The sequence below is a fragment of the Chinchilla lanigera genome, unplaced genomic scaffold (assembly GCF_000276665.1).
Source record: "Chinchilla lanigera isolate Chin_1 unplaced genomic scaffold, ChiLan1.0 scaffold00069, whole genome shotgun sequence".
In the NCBI taxonomy this organism is placed as follows: Eukaryota; Metazoa; Chordata; class Mammalia; order Rodentia; family Chinchillidae; genus Chinchilla; species Chinchilla lanigera.
In genome coordinates, this window is record NW_004955470.1 from 3,081,259 (window position 1) to 3,096,598 (window position 15,340).

Consider the following 15,340-nt stretch of genomic DNA (forward strand, 5'->3'; position numbering starts at 1 on the left):
GCCTCAGAATCCTTCCAGATTGCATCCATGTTTTGGGCAGAAAATCTCAGGCTGGCTCCCAACTTGAAATGGGAATTCAAAATCCCCAGTAAAGAAAGTCCTTTTCCCTGGCGCCTCTCTGGTGTTCTTACTCCATTCCTGCGCATCCTGTCAGGACCAGCACAATCCTGCCAACCACGTTTGTCTAGCGCACTCAGAGAAACACAGAACTTCTGGATAAACATAGATCTGGAGGGGAAAAGAAAAGGGGCTAAGGCCTACACAGGGCAGATGACTTTCATGAGTTGATGCTGATGTCCCAACGCATCCTCAGTCGGCAGCCAGCTCATGCAGAAGCCAGGCGCTACCAGTTGTTCTTGAGTTGGTGAGTGGATGGGAGCACCACCTGCCCCGTCAGAGCTGACAGACAGGGCTGTCCCCAGCCCAGGCACTACACACCATCAAGAATGCAGCTCTCTGCCACCAGAAAAGCACAACCACAATCTCCAGGCCAGACTCAGGCAACCTGCACAGGTTTCTCCAACTGCCTAGGATTTCCAAGCCCAAGAAAAAATCTCCTACAATGACTGATGTGTGAGGAAGCAACCAGAACTAACAAGTATCATTTTAATTAAGTATTTTTATTGTGGAGATATTTATATGTAATAAAGCTTGCCATTCTAGCCATTTTAGTGTACAGTTCATTGGTATTAGTTATGTCCACAATATTGTACAACCATCACCACTATCCAACCCCAAAACTTCTTCATTATCCCAAATGGAAATTCTGTATTCATACAGCAGTAACTCCCCATTCCCCCTCCCCCGGCCTCTGATAAATTGTTAATCTACCTTCTGAAATTTCCCATTCTAGTTAGCTCATATAAGTTGACTTAAACAGTATCTATCCCTTTGCCCCTGGCTTATTTCTGTTAGCATAATGTCATCAAGGTTCATTCATGATGTAGTGTATATAGAAGGTCATTCCTTTTTATGTGATTAATTGTCCAATGTGTATACTACTACTGCTGTTTATCCATTCATCTGTTTATTTGTTTCAGTCTTTTAGGTATTGTGAACAATGCTGCAATGAGCATTAGCATGCAAGTGTCTGCAGCGGATGGTGCTTTTTCAATTTTGGGGATATACACTTTAGTGGAATTGCTGGATCACTTGGTAATCTTGTAAGAAACCCTTAACCTGTTTTGATTCTACATATTTATTTAGTATTCATATAGTGACATCTACTATGTACCAAGAATGCTGGGGTGATAGTCCTCAAGAAGTCTGACCTCCAGTGATGCTAAGAAAACTAAAGTAACTAATCATATGTATAAATACAAAGGTTCAAATGAGTATCAGCTATTACAGAAATGTAGGAGGTACAAAATTAGATGACAATGAGTAGATGGGATTTAAATCATAGGCTTAGGATGGGCTTCCCTGAGGAAGGACACTTTGGCTGGGACCTGAAGACAAGCAGCTGTCACTCAGGCAAAGAAGGGGAAAGGCTAACCAAAGACGGGAAGAAAGAGCAATTCACAGGTGTCTCAAAGAAACCAAAAGAATCCCACTATGATAGGAGCTCCGCGGGAGGAGGGAACCAGACAGAATGTGTCTGTAAAGGGGAGCAGTGTTTGACCATGCAAGGTCCATGAACCATGTCAAGGTGAGGAGGTTTTCTAAAGAAAGGTGGGAAGGGTTTTGAAGCAAGAGAGTGATGTTAGCAGATAAGTATTTCAAAGAACCATCGCTTAAAATCTACTTGACTTTCCTTCTGGAAGATTCCGCTCCAAGACTTTTTTTAACAATTATACTAAGAAAATTTTCAAACAAAACAGACACATGTAATGAGCTCAACGGTGACCAATTCCTGGTTCACTTAGCTTCAACTCCTCCTGCCCTGTCCACTTTTCCTTCCTGCACACTGAGTTCTGGAAGTTTATCCCAGACATCTTGTCATTTCATCAAGGCATATTTCTTATATGTCTGTAAGAGATAAGGACTCTTCTCTTAAACTTAACTCTAAAAGCATTATCCCACCTAAAAATACAATACAAATCTTCTCATACTGCCAAGTGTCTGCTATTCGAATTTCCCCAATGATGCATGGCTCCCTCCTACCCCGGAATTTGTACCACGGTCAAAATAAATGCCACTCATTGCAACTGGTGGAAATGTTCCTTAAAACTGCTTTGAATTGTAGGTTGCCCCTCCCTCATTCATTCAACAAGGCTCAATGCAAGACTCTGAAGACTGGAGGACAGGGTTTCTTGCCCAGAGGGCTGTCACAGCCTGCGGAGACGCCCCCATGGTCACAACCCACCAGAAGCTCAGGAGAATACGAGGGGCAATACTGAAACAGCACAAACTGGGCACCATGAGCCCAGACCAGATTCCTCCAGCATTTATAAGAGGGGAATCTGGGAGCCAGGAGTGGTGGTGCATGCCTGTAATCCCAGCACTTGGGAGGCTGAGGCAGGAGGATCGTTGCAAGTTTGATGCCAGCCTGGGCTACAAAGTGAGCTCAAGATAAACCTGGACTGCATAGCAAGACCCTGTCTCAAAAAAAAAAAAAAAAAAAAGAGGGGAATCTGTTTCTTGCACTTAGCTGATTGCCTTTCTCCCCACAGCCAACCCACCCAGGACAGAAGAGACTGCTGAGACGAGATCACAAGGCGGCCAGACTCTCCGGAAGGAACTGATGCGAGAAGCCCTCCCCACAGGGTGGCGCTCGCTGAACTCTTCAGTTATAATTCCTACCCCTAGAAAATATCTACAGGGAGTAGAAAGAACTGTCACCTTGGACTCTCTACCAAGTGACCTGGCTTGCTACCACATCATTCTGTCTTCACGTTCTAGTCACAATTTCTCACCTTTGGGGACATTGGGGCCAGGTGTGTGCATATAGGGACTTAATTTGAGATTCAGTGGTGGCCAGGTCAGGACATAGATAGGGTCACACCAATGACTCTCTCTAGGGAGACAGGGTACCATCAGGGGCTGCAGCAGTCACACCCACATGAACTATTCCATTTGCCATCCTTGGTGATCTAGGATACACAGAGCAAGACCACAGTGAGATGCCATTTTATACCCATTTGATTGGCCAGAAAAATGGAGAAAACTAATAATTCCAAGTATGGAAAAAGATATAGCTCCATGGAATCCAATTACATGATGGGATTTTGAGCAGATGCAACATTACAGAATACACTGACAGTGCCCTTTAACACTAAGCATTCGTGTATCCTACAACCAGCAATTCCATTTCTAGTTAAATACTGAAAGGAGGCTTTTACTCATGCTCAATGCCAGACATGAACAAGAACATTCGTATCAGCATTTTTCACACTGGCTAAATCAAGGTGGGTAGATAAATGCTATGGTGCATTCACACAAAGGAATATTATATGGCAGTCAAAATGAGTAAATTTCCGTTTCTGTATCATTCTCAAAACGATAAAACTATAAAGATGGAGAACAGATTAGTGATTACCAAAGAGCAGGGATGTAGCTGGGCATAGTGGTGCACGCCTATAATCCCAGTGCTTGGGAGGTTGAGGCAGGAAGATTGTTGCAAATTCGAGACCAGCCTGGGCTACAAAGTGAGCTCAAGGCCAGCCTGAACTGCATAACAAGGCTCTGTCTGAAAAAGACCAAAAAAAAAAAAAAAAAAAAAAAAAAAAAAAGAAAGCAGGGTTAAGATGAGGCTGGATGCAACTATAAAGGGGTAGCTCCATGGACTCTTTATGACGATGGAATGGTTCTATACCTTAATTGTAGGGTAGTTACTGAATCTATATGTGGTGTCAAACTGCATAGAACTACACACACCTGAGTGCATGTCTAAAATGAGTGAGATCTGACTCAAGTCTGTATCCTCACCTAACTGAATTGCAACTATGTCAGCTTCCTGGTTTTATTTTGCATTACAACTGTCCAAGATGACAGCCTTCAGGAAAACTGGATAAAGCGTTCACAGCACTCTCTGTACTCTGTTTGTAATTCTCTGTAAGCAATATTATTTCAAAATAAAGGGGTTTTCATTTTCAAAATAAAAAGAGTTTCAAAATTTTTAATTAATACAGTGACTTGCAACAAGATAGATCAGTCTTAGCAATAATATCTAAGTGCAGAAAGTAAATCACAAATGATTATGACAAAAAAACAAATGATTATGACAGTGTTTATAAATTTAAGATAAATGAAAATCACTGATTATACAAATGTAATTAAGCAGTATGAAAAGAAAAGCATGTGTGTGTGTATGTACAATGACCCACCAGCAGCAGGATGATAACCAGCCTTCCTTGGCTCACTCTCAGCTTCCATACTGGCTTAAACTTTCTTACAAATGTATTCTATACTTCCCCCTCCCATTGGCTTTTACAATATTTCTCTCAAGCATTATTAATTTTATCAAACAGCAGACTGTCAAAATGTATGACTCTTATCATGGCTCCAACCCAATGCATCTTGTATTGGTTATTTCCTAAAATATCTCCAGGCTCAAGCATAAGTCATTGCATGGCTCCACCTTGGGCTCACACTGGGGAGTTAGTTACTAGCCAGTAATAAAAAACAACTGTAGCCAATGTTTGCAGACTTTTCCAGAGGGCACAAATATCCTCTGTTGCACAGATCTTCCATGTACAAGATGGAAACACCCAGACTCAGGGAGGCCAAGTGACTTGTCTAACCATCACCTAGTAAGAGGCCAAGCCAGGATCAGAAATCAGATTCCACACGCCTCATCTGCACGTCTCACCACCACACCTCATTATTTTCATTATTAAGGATTCTGGGCGGCCCACCTTCATCACTGGGCCCTATTTTGCACCACCAGCTACATTCCCAGAGAGCAGCTAACCTCAACCTGTCATGGTGCTCCCAGGTCATCTTGCTATCTGCAGTCATAACAACAAATCTTTGCTTGCCTTAAATCATCAGACTCTAGTCAAACCTAAATCATCAGAAGTAGTTAAATCACCCAGAATTTCCAACTGTAATAGTTTTCTTCATATTTCTTTCTTTTAATGTATATACTGCCAATACAGATGCATAATTTTGTCACTAGTGGCATCCAAAACTGTGGTCATTTTTATTCACCAGTTTGAGATAAATTCCAAGCACATTTGCGGAAGAATCAACCCCAAATTTAGCCATCTTGCAACACTAGAAATTATTTCTGACAACTACTTCCTTTCCCGGGGCTCTGCACGAGATAGCCATCTTCGCTGTTTGATCAGAAATGCCAAGAGAAGTTTACTATCCATTCACGGTGACTTAAGCATGCATTTGGACTGGTCCATTTTCCAAGAAGTCAATCCAAAGTTCAAAGCCAACTGTAGGATTAATTTGATCGACTGCATTACTGGCATATATTTCTGACATCTTCTCCACATATAAATTCTCTCTTCTTGTACTTCTGACTGGTCAATTGCTCTTAATAAAGGAAAGCTTAATACTGACAAGTCCTCTTCTCACTGAATTGGCAGCAGTAACTGAATTGTTTATATTGATCTGATCAACCCACACATTTTTCTTGCATATAGTTTTGCAGTATTCCTTTTGTATCAACTGTCACGTTCACTAACACTTGATATCTCCAGAACAAGTTCAGTCTCCATAGCATCATGTAGGTTTTGAGTAATTTATTTAAGCTTTTATTTTATCTTCACTTACAGCCTATGCTGTTTACACTTCTGCTTAATAAATGCAATCTCAGACAGCAGGAAAATAGTTTTTCCTAAAATACACCCCTTTAGAGTATTCCATATAATTGAACTCTGTGATGTAGTATTCTGTTACAAATTCTGCAAAAGTGCATATTTTTAGTTTTATACAACCAGAGAGTCTCTAAAACACATGCACTTCCTTGACTAAAGGATCAACACAATTTGGAACTGGTTGGGTAGGCATAGTCTCAGCTTCCGTTCCTCTGATGTTGAAAGATCCACATGGTCTCTTTTGCACCCCATGGATGACCTGTGTTAGATACCCAGCCAAGGACAGAAAGGGATTCCTTATCTTCAATTTTGAATATTAGTCCCCACATTGGCATTTTTGCTTCTTCTGTCTTCCAGTTTCAATTTTTCAGTATGTCTTCTCAGTTTTACTAAATACATGCTATGATGTGCTCTAAATTATTATAGAAAGCTTAGAAGGGTCAGAGTAAAATGTACAAATAAATGGGCTTTGTGGATTCAGGCAAGGCTCTTGTCTTCTAGACTAACCGTCCCTGACCCCCTCTCAGAAAGATTCCAAGCCTGGTCACGTCTTACATCTTGCCTGGATGGCCTATTGCAATAGCCTCCCAACAGGACTTCCTGCTTCCACCCTGCTCCAAATGTTAGGCACTATGGTTTTTATTACTACCATTATTACCATTGTCATTATTAAGGCAAAGTTTGCCTCCAGGGAAATGTACAGTATGAGTGCATGAGTTCTAGTCAATTACCTAGCTGTATCACACATCAAGCCAGCTAAGATGAACCTTCCCAGCCCCAATTCCAGCGAAAAGTTTTTTCCTGCACCTTCTCAGTAAGTCCCCGTCCCCACAGGCAACCACATTTCTCCTTTCAACACTGTCCATCAGCTTTGCCTCTTCGTGTACTTATGTATATGGAATTGTACAGTGTATCTTCTTTTGGATCCACCTTCCCTCATGCAAATGAGGTGTTTATGTTGTTGTGTATATCCATAGAGTACCTTTTTCAAGAGTAGTTTCCATCCCCAAATATTCCGTAATTTTTTTAATCTCTTATTACGATGAACACATGGATATTTCCAGTTTGAGGCTATTATAAACAAAGTCGATGTAAATATTGTAGTATAAGGCCTCAGGACATAGGTGTCCATTTCTCTTTTGTTAATCCTTGAGAATGCCAAGTTGAAAAGTAGGCTTACATTTAATTTTGTAAGAAAATACAGAACAGGCCAGAGATATAGCTCAGCAGCAGTAGCGCCTTCCTGGCAACTGCAAGGTCCTGAGTTCGATTCCCAGGATCAAAAAAGAAAATAAAGAATGTTTTGGGGAAAAAAATTGTACCTTTTTCCTCTCATACCAACTATGTGGGAGAGTGGCAGTTTCTCCACACTTCGGTAGTATTACCATTCTTTTCCATTTGTGGCTATTCTCAAGGGAGTATAATGGTATCTCACTATTGTTTAAAGATGTATTTCTTAGATGACTAAAGACACTGAGCATATTCTCATATGCCTTTTGGCCACTCATAGGTATTTATTCAAATCTTTTGCCCCATTTTTTAAAATGTGTTGCTTGAGCAACTTCGCTGAAGATAACAATATGTAATATAACAGCCACTGTTAATTCCTATCATTTTGTTCTGAAACCCTGTATCATTTTTATTGTTTTTGCTTTGTTTTGTTTTTGTGTATGGTGTTGATATTTTGCTATTGTTCTTTTTTTATTATTCTCTTTAAAATAAAAAAATAAAATGTGTTTGTCTGTTCATCACAGTATTAGAGAACTCTTTTTTTTATAATTCTGGGTACAAATAATTTGTATCTAGACACAAGTTTTGTCAGATATGTGCATTGCAGATATTTTTCCTACTTGGTGGAGTGTCCTTTTTATTCTCTTAATGATGTCTTTTAATGAACAGCAGTTCTTAATTTTGACAAAAAAAACACTGGGGCACTCCTTTCTAAGAAATCCCTATCTATACTAAAGTCAAAAAGACATTCTCCTTTGTACTTCTGTAAACTTCATAATTTTAGGGTTGTGCTTAGGTGTATCATACACTTCAAATTATATTTGTGTGTTGTATGAGGTAGGCATCAAGGTTAACCTTTTTCCTATATGTTTATTTAGTTGTTCCAGCATCACTTGTTATAAAGACATTTATTTTCCCATTGAATTGTCATGGCAACATTATCCAAAAAAATTCAGTTGAACACATTTGTGTGGGCTTTTCTTCAAGACTCTCCATTCTGTTCCATTGATATATTTGTTTTTTCTTATTCTAATACCACATAATTTTGAGCAGCTTAATAATAAATCTTTAATTCATATAATGAGAGTCCTCCAACTTTTTCTTTTTCAGAATCATCTTAACTATTCTAGGTCCTTTGCATTTCCATATATGTTCTGAATCAACCTGTAAATTGTTATGAAGACAGTATGATGTTTTTAGAAAATAACCATCATACTAGGACTTCCTCTCCATCCTCCCAATATAATGAAAACTTTCAATGACTCCAGTTACCATTGCAAGAAAAACTTAGCCTTTCATTGTGGACTCCCTGTCTGGCCCTTATTTTTCTTTCTTGTTCCTCAGGCCACCGAATAGGGTATTTGCACAGTGCTAGGAGCATTCAATAGCAAAGGCTGTTGCCATGTACTTCTATTTCCCTCAAGGGCCTTTCATTCCTACAGAAAGCCCCAGTGTAAGACTGATAGAATATGATTTTTTATTTGAAGTACTGGGAATCAAACTCACAACCTTGCACTTGCCCGGCAGGTGCTGTGCTGCTGAGCTATATCTCTAGCCCGATATTTTTATTTCATGACAACATTATTTGCAGTATTCTGACAATGTAGGATTTTCCAAAGTCCTGCCTCAAATTTAACATCTTTTCTTGATAGTATATGTTTCCTACAAAATACTGAACTGCTTGTGACACATTTATAATTATCAGTGTAATCACACAGTTAGTCAATATTGACAGTATGAAGTAATAGGTATCTCTGTATTGATATCACCTGCTTGATTCATGAGCTTACTTTCTGTTAACAGAAAGTTAAACATTTTACATTAATTTTAACAGAAATTAATAATTGGTTATAAGTTTTACCACATGAGAAAAGATTGTTCCAGTTATTTCACATTATGAAAGATGAATGCATACTTATTTTAAAAAATGGATAGTCTGACAATAATTTCACTGAGTGTTCATTCAGCACTTCAGATGTGCTCAGGCATTGTCTGAACAGCCTAACATGGGATTTGCCATTTGATCCTCACATCAACCCTTTAGGCAAGTACTATTGTCATCCACATTTTACAGAGGAGGAAACTGAGACTCAAGAAAAGTAAGAAATCTGCCCAAGGCCATAGCTCCTCAATGAAAGACACAGACATGAACACTTGTCTGATTCCAAAACCAGAAATCCAAACCACTACAAAACAGTAAGAACACTGTAATATGACCGACCCATTTGGATTTTTTTTTTAAATACATAAATACAGATGCATTGGAAAAGACCAGATTGGCCTTTACAAGCCTGTTACCAGTTATCTTTGAGTGATGGTATTGTGTGGGTATGTGTGTGTGTGTGTGTGTGTGTGTGACCTATATGTATTTTTTATTCTCTTAGAATGAGAATAAAAATCCCTCATTACCTTGAGGGATATTGAGGATTTTTTAGTATTTCTCTCAGTGAGTGTCTACAAATCTTTGTATAGTCTCCATTTGTAACTGACTCACTTCTCCAAGCCTCCCAGCATTAGTAGGAGGTAAAAGAGCAGACTTGAAAAATTGTTAAGAACTAAACTGGCTTCAAGGCCAAGAACCAGAGGAAACAGCACTTGATGTTTCAGGCCCAACGTGGTTCAGGAATCAGGGTCCCACCTGGACATGGCCAGCACTAGCCAGCATGAATCCTAACCGTACCTTCTCCATGTGCACCACAGTCTCTTCCTGCCAAGTGGTCCTACAAGGAGCTTCTGATTGTTGGGCTCAAGTCATATGACCAAGCCCAGCTTTGCCTGTAAGAGGGAGAGAAGCACTAGCGCCATGCACGTTCTGTGTTTGGACAGCCCAAAAACTGAAACCTCATTCCCACCACCTGTAGTGGTAAGGATGGCCTTTCCCCAGATACTATCATTAGGACAACCTTCCTCCATCACCACATAGACACATGAGGTTACTGTCAAACTATGCAACCTCCTGTGGCCAAATCTACCCTGTTTGCCCAGGACAACTGCTTTTGCCAACAGCCTCTCTCTTAACAATTACCCTATGATTGATCCACACTAGCCCTAGCCCAATAGATTGTGGACATTTGGAAGGTGCAGGTTGTCTCCTAATTATTTCGGATCATGCAACTGAATTCTTCCATGCCTCTGTTCTTTCCCCATCACAGCAAAAAGACCATGTGAGATGGAGTTTCACTGCACACGGGCTGTGAAATCAAGTAAATCTGGTCTGAATCTTGCCTCTGCTCCTTTTATCATTTAACTTTAGACGAGTTACCTTATCTCCTATGCAGCAGCCCCCGACCTATCATATTTACTTTGTGCATTTGCTAGGAGGATTTAATAAAATAATGTATGCAATATGCTTGTCATCCTTCTTTTGTTTGTGCCCTCTCTGATCGCTCCTCCCCTACCTCTTCGCCACCCCATCACCAGCTGACTTCAGTCCTTAGGTCTCCTCTTTTCTGCAAACATACATACCTTGGGGAATCTACCCAACCCTGTGGTTCTTGATTCATCTCCATGCTTACAACTTTCCATATCTTGAATTTAAGTATCTCAAAATACTGCTCCCATCCAAAGTCTAATTCCTAAATTAACCTTAAAGCTCTTCAAACACTCTCTTTGAGTCTTTGACCATTTCTTAATCTAGTTATTGGGTTTCTGTCACTGCGTTGTAGTTCTGGCCCTCTTCTAGAAATCAATCCTTTATTAGACATATGACTGGCAAATATTTTCTCCCATTCCATGGGCTGTCTTTTAACTTTGTTGATAGCATCCCTTTGTCTTAGCCCATTCTGTGTTGCTATCACAGAACACCTGAGATGGTAATGTGTAAAGAGCAGAGATTTGTTTCCCATAGTTCTGGGAGCTGGGAAGTCTAAGGTTAAGGGCTTACATCTGGTAAGTGTCTTCTTGCCATAGCGCGTCATGGTGGAAGGCACAAGAACAGAGTGGGATGTGGATGGAGACGGGGCAACCAAAGTCGTTGTCTTATCAGAAACCCACTCCCAATGGATAACACCATTAGTCCTTCATGAGGGCAGAGTCCTCATGTTTTCATTGCCTCCTAAAAGGTCCCACCTTTCAGGGGACCAGGGATTTAGCTCAGTAGTGAAGTGCCTGACTGGCAAGTGTGAGGTCCTGAGTTTGATTCCTGGTACCCCAAAATTAAATAAATAAATAAATAAATAATGGTCCCATCTCTCAACACTGTTGTGTTGTGGCTGAAGTTTCCAATATATGAACTTTGGAGGACAGATTCAAGCCATAGTGCCTTTGAGAAACAAGTTTCTAATTTTGATATTGTCCAATTCACTTTTAGATAACTTTTTATTAAAATTTTTTCTCAGTTTAAGATAAATTTTATTTTTTCAAAAGCTGTCCTTTTCATGTTGTATCAAATAAATCATTGCCAAATTTGATATAATAAAGATTTTTCCTTCGTTTTAGCCTAATAGTTTAATAATTTTAACTCTTACATTTAGATCTTCCATCAATTTTGAGTTAATTTTTGTGTATGTTTTATATGCCATACACAACTGCCCTAGAATAATTTGTTGAGAATATTGCCCTTTTCTTATTGAGTGGTCTTGGCATTCTAACTAGAAATCACTGACCATATATATAAAGTTCCATTCTGGGGCTTTCTATTCAGTTCTGTGTTCTATGTGTATGTCTTTATGCCAGTACCATACTGTTTTGATTACTGTAGCCTTGTAGTAAGTTTTAAACCTTGAAATTGTTCTTTTTTTTGAAGATTGTTTTGACTATTCAGGGTCCTTTGAGATTTCATATGAATTTTAGGGTAGTTTTTTATTATTATTATTTCTGAAAAAAACCTGCTGTACTGAATCTGTCACTTACCTTGGGCAGTATTAACAGCTCAGCCATATTAAGTATTCCAATACATGGATGCTATCCATTCATTTGTGTCTTCTTTAATTCTTTCAGAAATATTTTATCATTCTCAATCTATTAGTCTTTCATAGCCTTAAGTTTATTCTTCAATATTTTATTTTTTGACACTATTCTAAATAAAATTGTTTTCTCAATTTCCTCTCAATTGTTAATTGTTAGAAAATAGAAATGAAATTATGTCTGCAAGATCATCAACATCTTACAATTTTCCTGGATTCATTTACTGATTCTAGCAGGTTTTTTTGGCATTACTAGGGTTTTCTCTCTACATAAGACTATGACCTCTATGGATAGAGACAATTTTACTTTTCTTCTTTCCAATTTATCATGTTTTATTTTTATCCACAGTCTCTATCACCATCTAATGTATCATAAATTTATTTGTTTATTAGTTTATTATCTGTCTCCTCCCAGAGTAAAATGTAAGCTTCACATAGAGCTATTTTTTTTTCCTACTTTGTTCACTGCCCTTTGAACAATGCCTGCCTTGCAATAGCTCAACAAATATTTGTAAAGTCAGTGAATCCGCTCACTTGGCACATAGAAGGGACTTAGCAAATGGTAGCAAGTAATAATTATTGTTATTTTTATATAATATTTATTTGCAAGATTACTAATTAAGCATTAAAATGAAAGTACTTCATTATTGCAGAATGGTCACTGTGTCAAAAAATAAACAGAACAATGATTCCAGTTGTACTGACATCCCTGGGAAGGTCCCAAATCACTCCCTGGCATGCCCTTTCAAGTAATCCATTTGGCCATAGCAGATGACAGCATGGTGCAGGTGCCAATCTACACAGAGGGACTTCTGTAAACAGACAACTCCATTCTGTCATCTCTGCTTAAATCCCCCACAGTATCCCATGGGGTCAGGGCTGACCTAGCCAGAGCTCAGGCCAAGTGGACAGCATCCAAGTTTGTAGAGCTGGAGCTGGGACAGAGACTCCTGCCAAAGGCAGCACAAAAGACCTAGAGCCAGGGCAGCCTGTCACAGCTCACTAGGAAAAACCTGGGTTCCAGGACAAACAGAAGCCAGAGGGCCAAAGATGGAGCCAAGACCAGAGTGACTGAGCCAAGAGTAAGCAGATCAGAACCAGTGCTGGGACTAGGATGGCAGGGGATCTACATGGTCATGGTCTGCAGGACCAGTGAGGGCTGATGCTGGTATTTGCAGGCAACAGGGTAGAGCCTGGACAGGATGGGCTGCTGTGAAGGGCCAGTGGCAAGCAGGCATCCTCAGCCTCTTGCTCATGTTCCCTGCTCAGCTAGTTTTCTGCAGAGCACCCATAGCTTAAATGTAAGTGCTTCCTTGGAAAGGCTGTTTCTTTTCTCAGGAGTTACTCAGGAAAATGATTATTTTCCCCATTCCCAGATGCCTTCTAAGGTAAGCTGACTTAGAATATTAGTCATTATTGATCTGATCATCCATCTGGCATCACTCTGCATACAAAAACATTTCAAAGTGAGATTATCTAAAATTCTGATCAAAACAATTAATAATTATAATAAATGTAACATAAATATAAAGCCACCAATCTTCTTCTGACTCCTCTCCAAGCTACTGAGACTGGACTTCCTGAGGAAACTGGAGATAAGTTAAATCAGTGATTCTCAAACTTTATGGTCCCCTCTATCAAAACTACTGAAGATTCTAAACAGCTTTTCTTTATGCAGACTTTTATCTACCAATTTATCATTTTAGGGGTTAAAAGGGAGAATTTTTGTTATTTATTCATTACTTTAAAAACAATAACCTCACTATATGTCAATGTAAGTGGCATAATTTTTTATCAAAATTAACCATAATTTCCAAAATTAAAAAACAGCTACTTGAAAGGATGGCTTTGTTTTACTTTTTTTTTTTTTTTTTGCAAACTGTCTTAATATCTGGCTTAATAGAAGATAGCAAGACTCATGTCTATCTACATTTATTCTCAGTATGTTATAATACATTGTCTTCATGGAAGTTTTAATGAAAATCCAGGGTCACACACACACACACACACACAGGGTTTCTCAGATCGCACTCTGGAATCACTGGTATAGGTAATTACGGTGCCACCATGCCCCCCGTCCCATGTGGATCATGGGATGAGGAGGAGCCAGTGCTCAGGATGGGAAAGAAGATAGCCGTGGTGGGGAGGGATGGAGCAGTCAAGGTGCTGGTGCTTCATTATACAGGTGTTTGTCCCCAAGCCTCTCTACGCTACAAGAGCAACCTGACCTCACCTGGGTCCCTCCTGGGGAAAAGAAGTGTTGCTTTGGAAAGTCCCTCTGGCCTAACCTTCACACGTGACTGGTCCAAGGGCTGGATGGGAGCAATTTTGGCGAGACACTACAAAGTGCCCAAAAGGAAGTGCAGCACAGCAGGACTCAAACTAAATGCTGACTTATTTGGTTTGATCAAAAGTGGGGACAACAGGACTTTTGTGGGTTTTGTTGCTGTCATTGTAGGTCTTATTATTATATGTTTGTGATCTTGGTGAATTGGTACATATACATGTGGTATCTTGATCATTTTTACTGACCCTACCCCCATGCCACCCTCCCCTTTCCCTTTTCCTATCTCCAGAGTCTAAACACAGGACTTTGGAAAACTCCCCCAGGTGATACAAACATACAGCCACAGCAAAGCCCACCCAAATGAAGTACGCTCAGGAAACTGACTATCTGGGTCAAATCTGTGCTCTCCTAGTTGCATATACAACTTACTAATTGTATAATTAATCTCAGCCCAATTACTCAGCTTCAGTTTACTTATCTGAAAAACAGGAACACCATGAAGGTCGCTGTGTATACAAGATCATCCATTTAAACTTCCAGTGCTATGGCTAGCGTGAAGTATGTACTCAGTAAGTCTGGTGGTGATTGGTGAGACAATGAGCCCCTTTCAGCTTCAAAGGACAGGGTCTCTAAGCATATGCCCACACAGGACAAAGCTCCCCAAATTCAAGTCCCAGCTCCTGCCTCAGCACGGCCACAAAGCAGATGGTCAGCATTAGTCCTCAGTCTTCTATCTGGAAACACAAGAAGTCAGTGACTCCCGCAGCCCAGGGTCCATCCCGCAATCTCTGCGGGAATAAGAGAGCTCTTGCCTGAGGTGCACAAAGGTGATATAAAAAACAGGTGCAAGAGGCGTCATTCTGGAGTACAGTGATGGAACTCACAGTGTACACATATCCCATGTGCACATGCACATGCATGCACACATACTCTGCAGTCAGTCTCAGATAATGTTTTTTCCCTTGAAGATTATTGGAACATCTCAAATCTATTACAGATGGCAGATGGGAAAACACAGAGTGGAAATATTTTAATGGCTTATTCTTGGCCTGTGTACTGTCCTTGGAGACCTGGAGCGAATGAGACTCCCTCCCCCCTCGTTTGTGTTCAGGAACATCATCATTACACATTATACATGTGTTCTCCCCCCAGCTTCATCTGCTCACCCAGAAAAGTTCGCAGCAACATGAAATGGGGGCCAGAGAAAG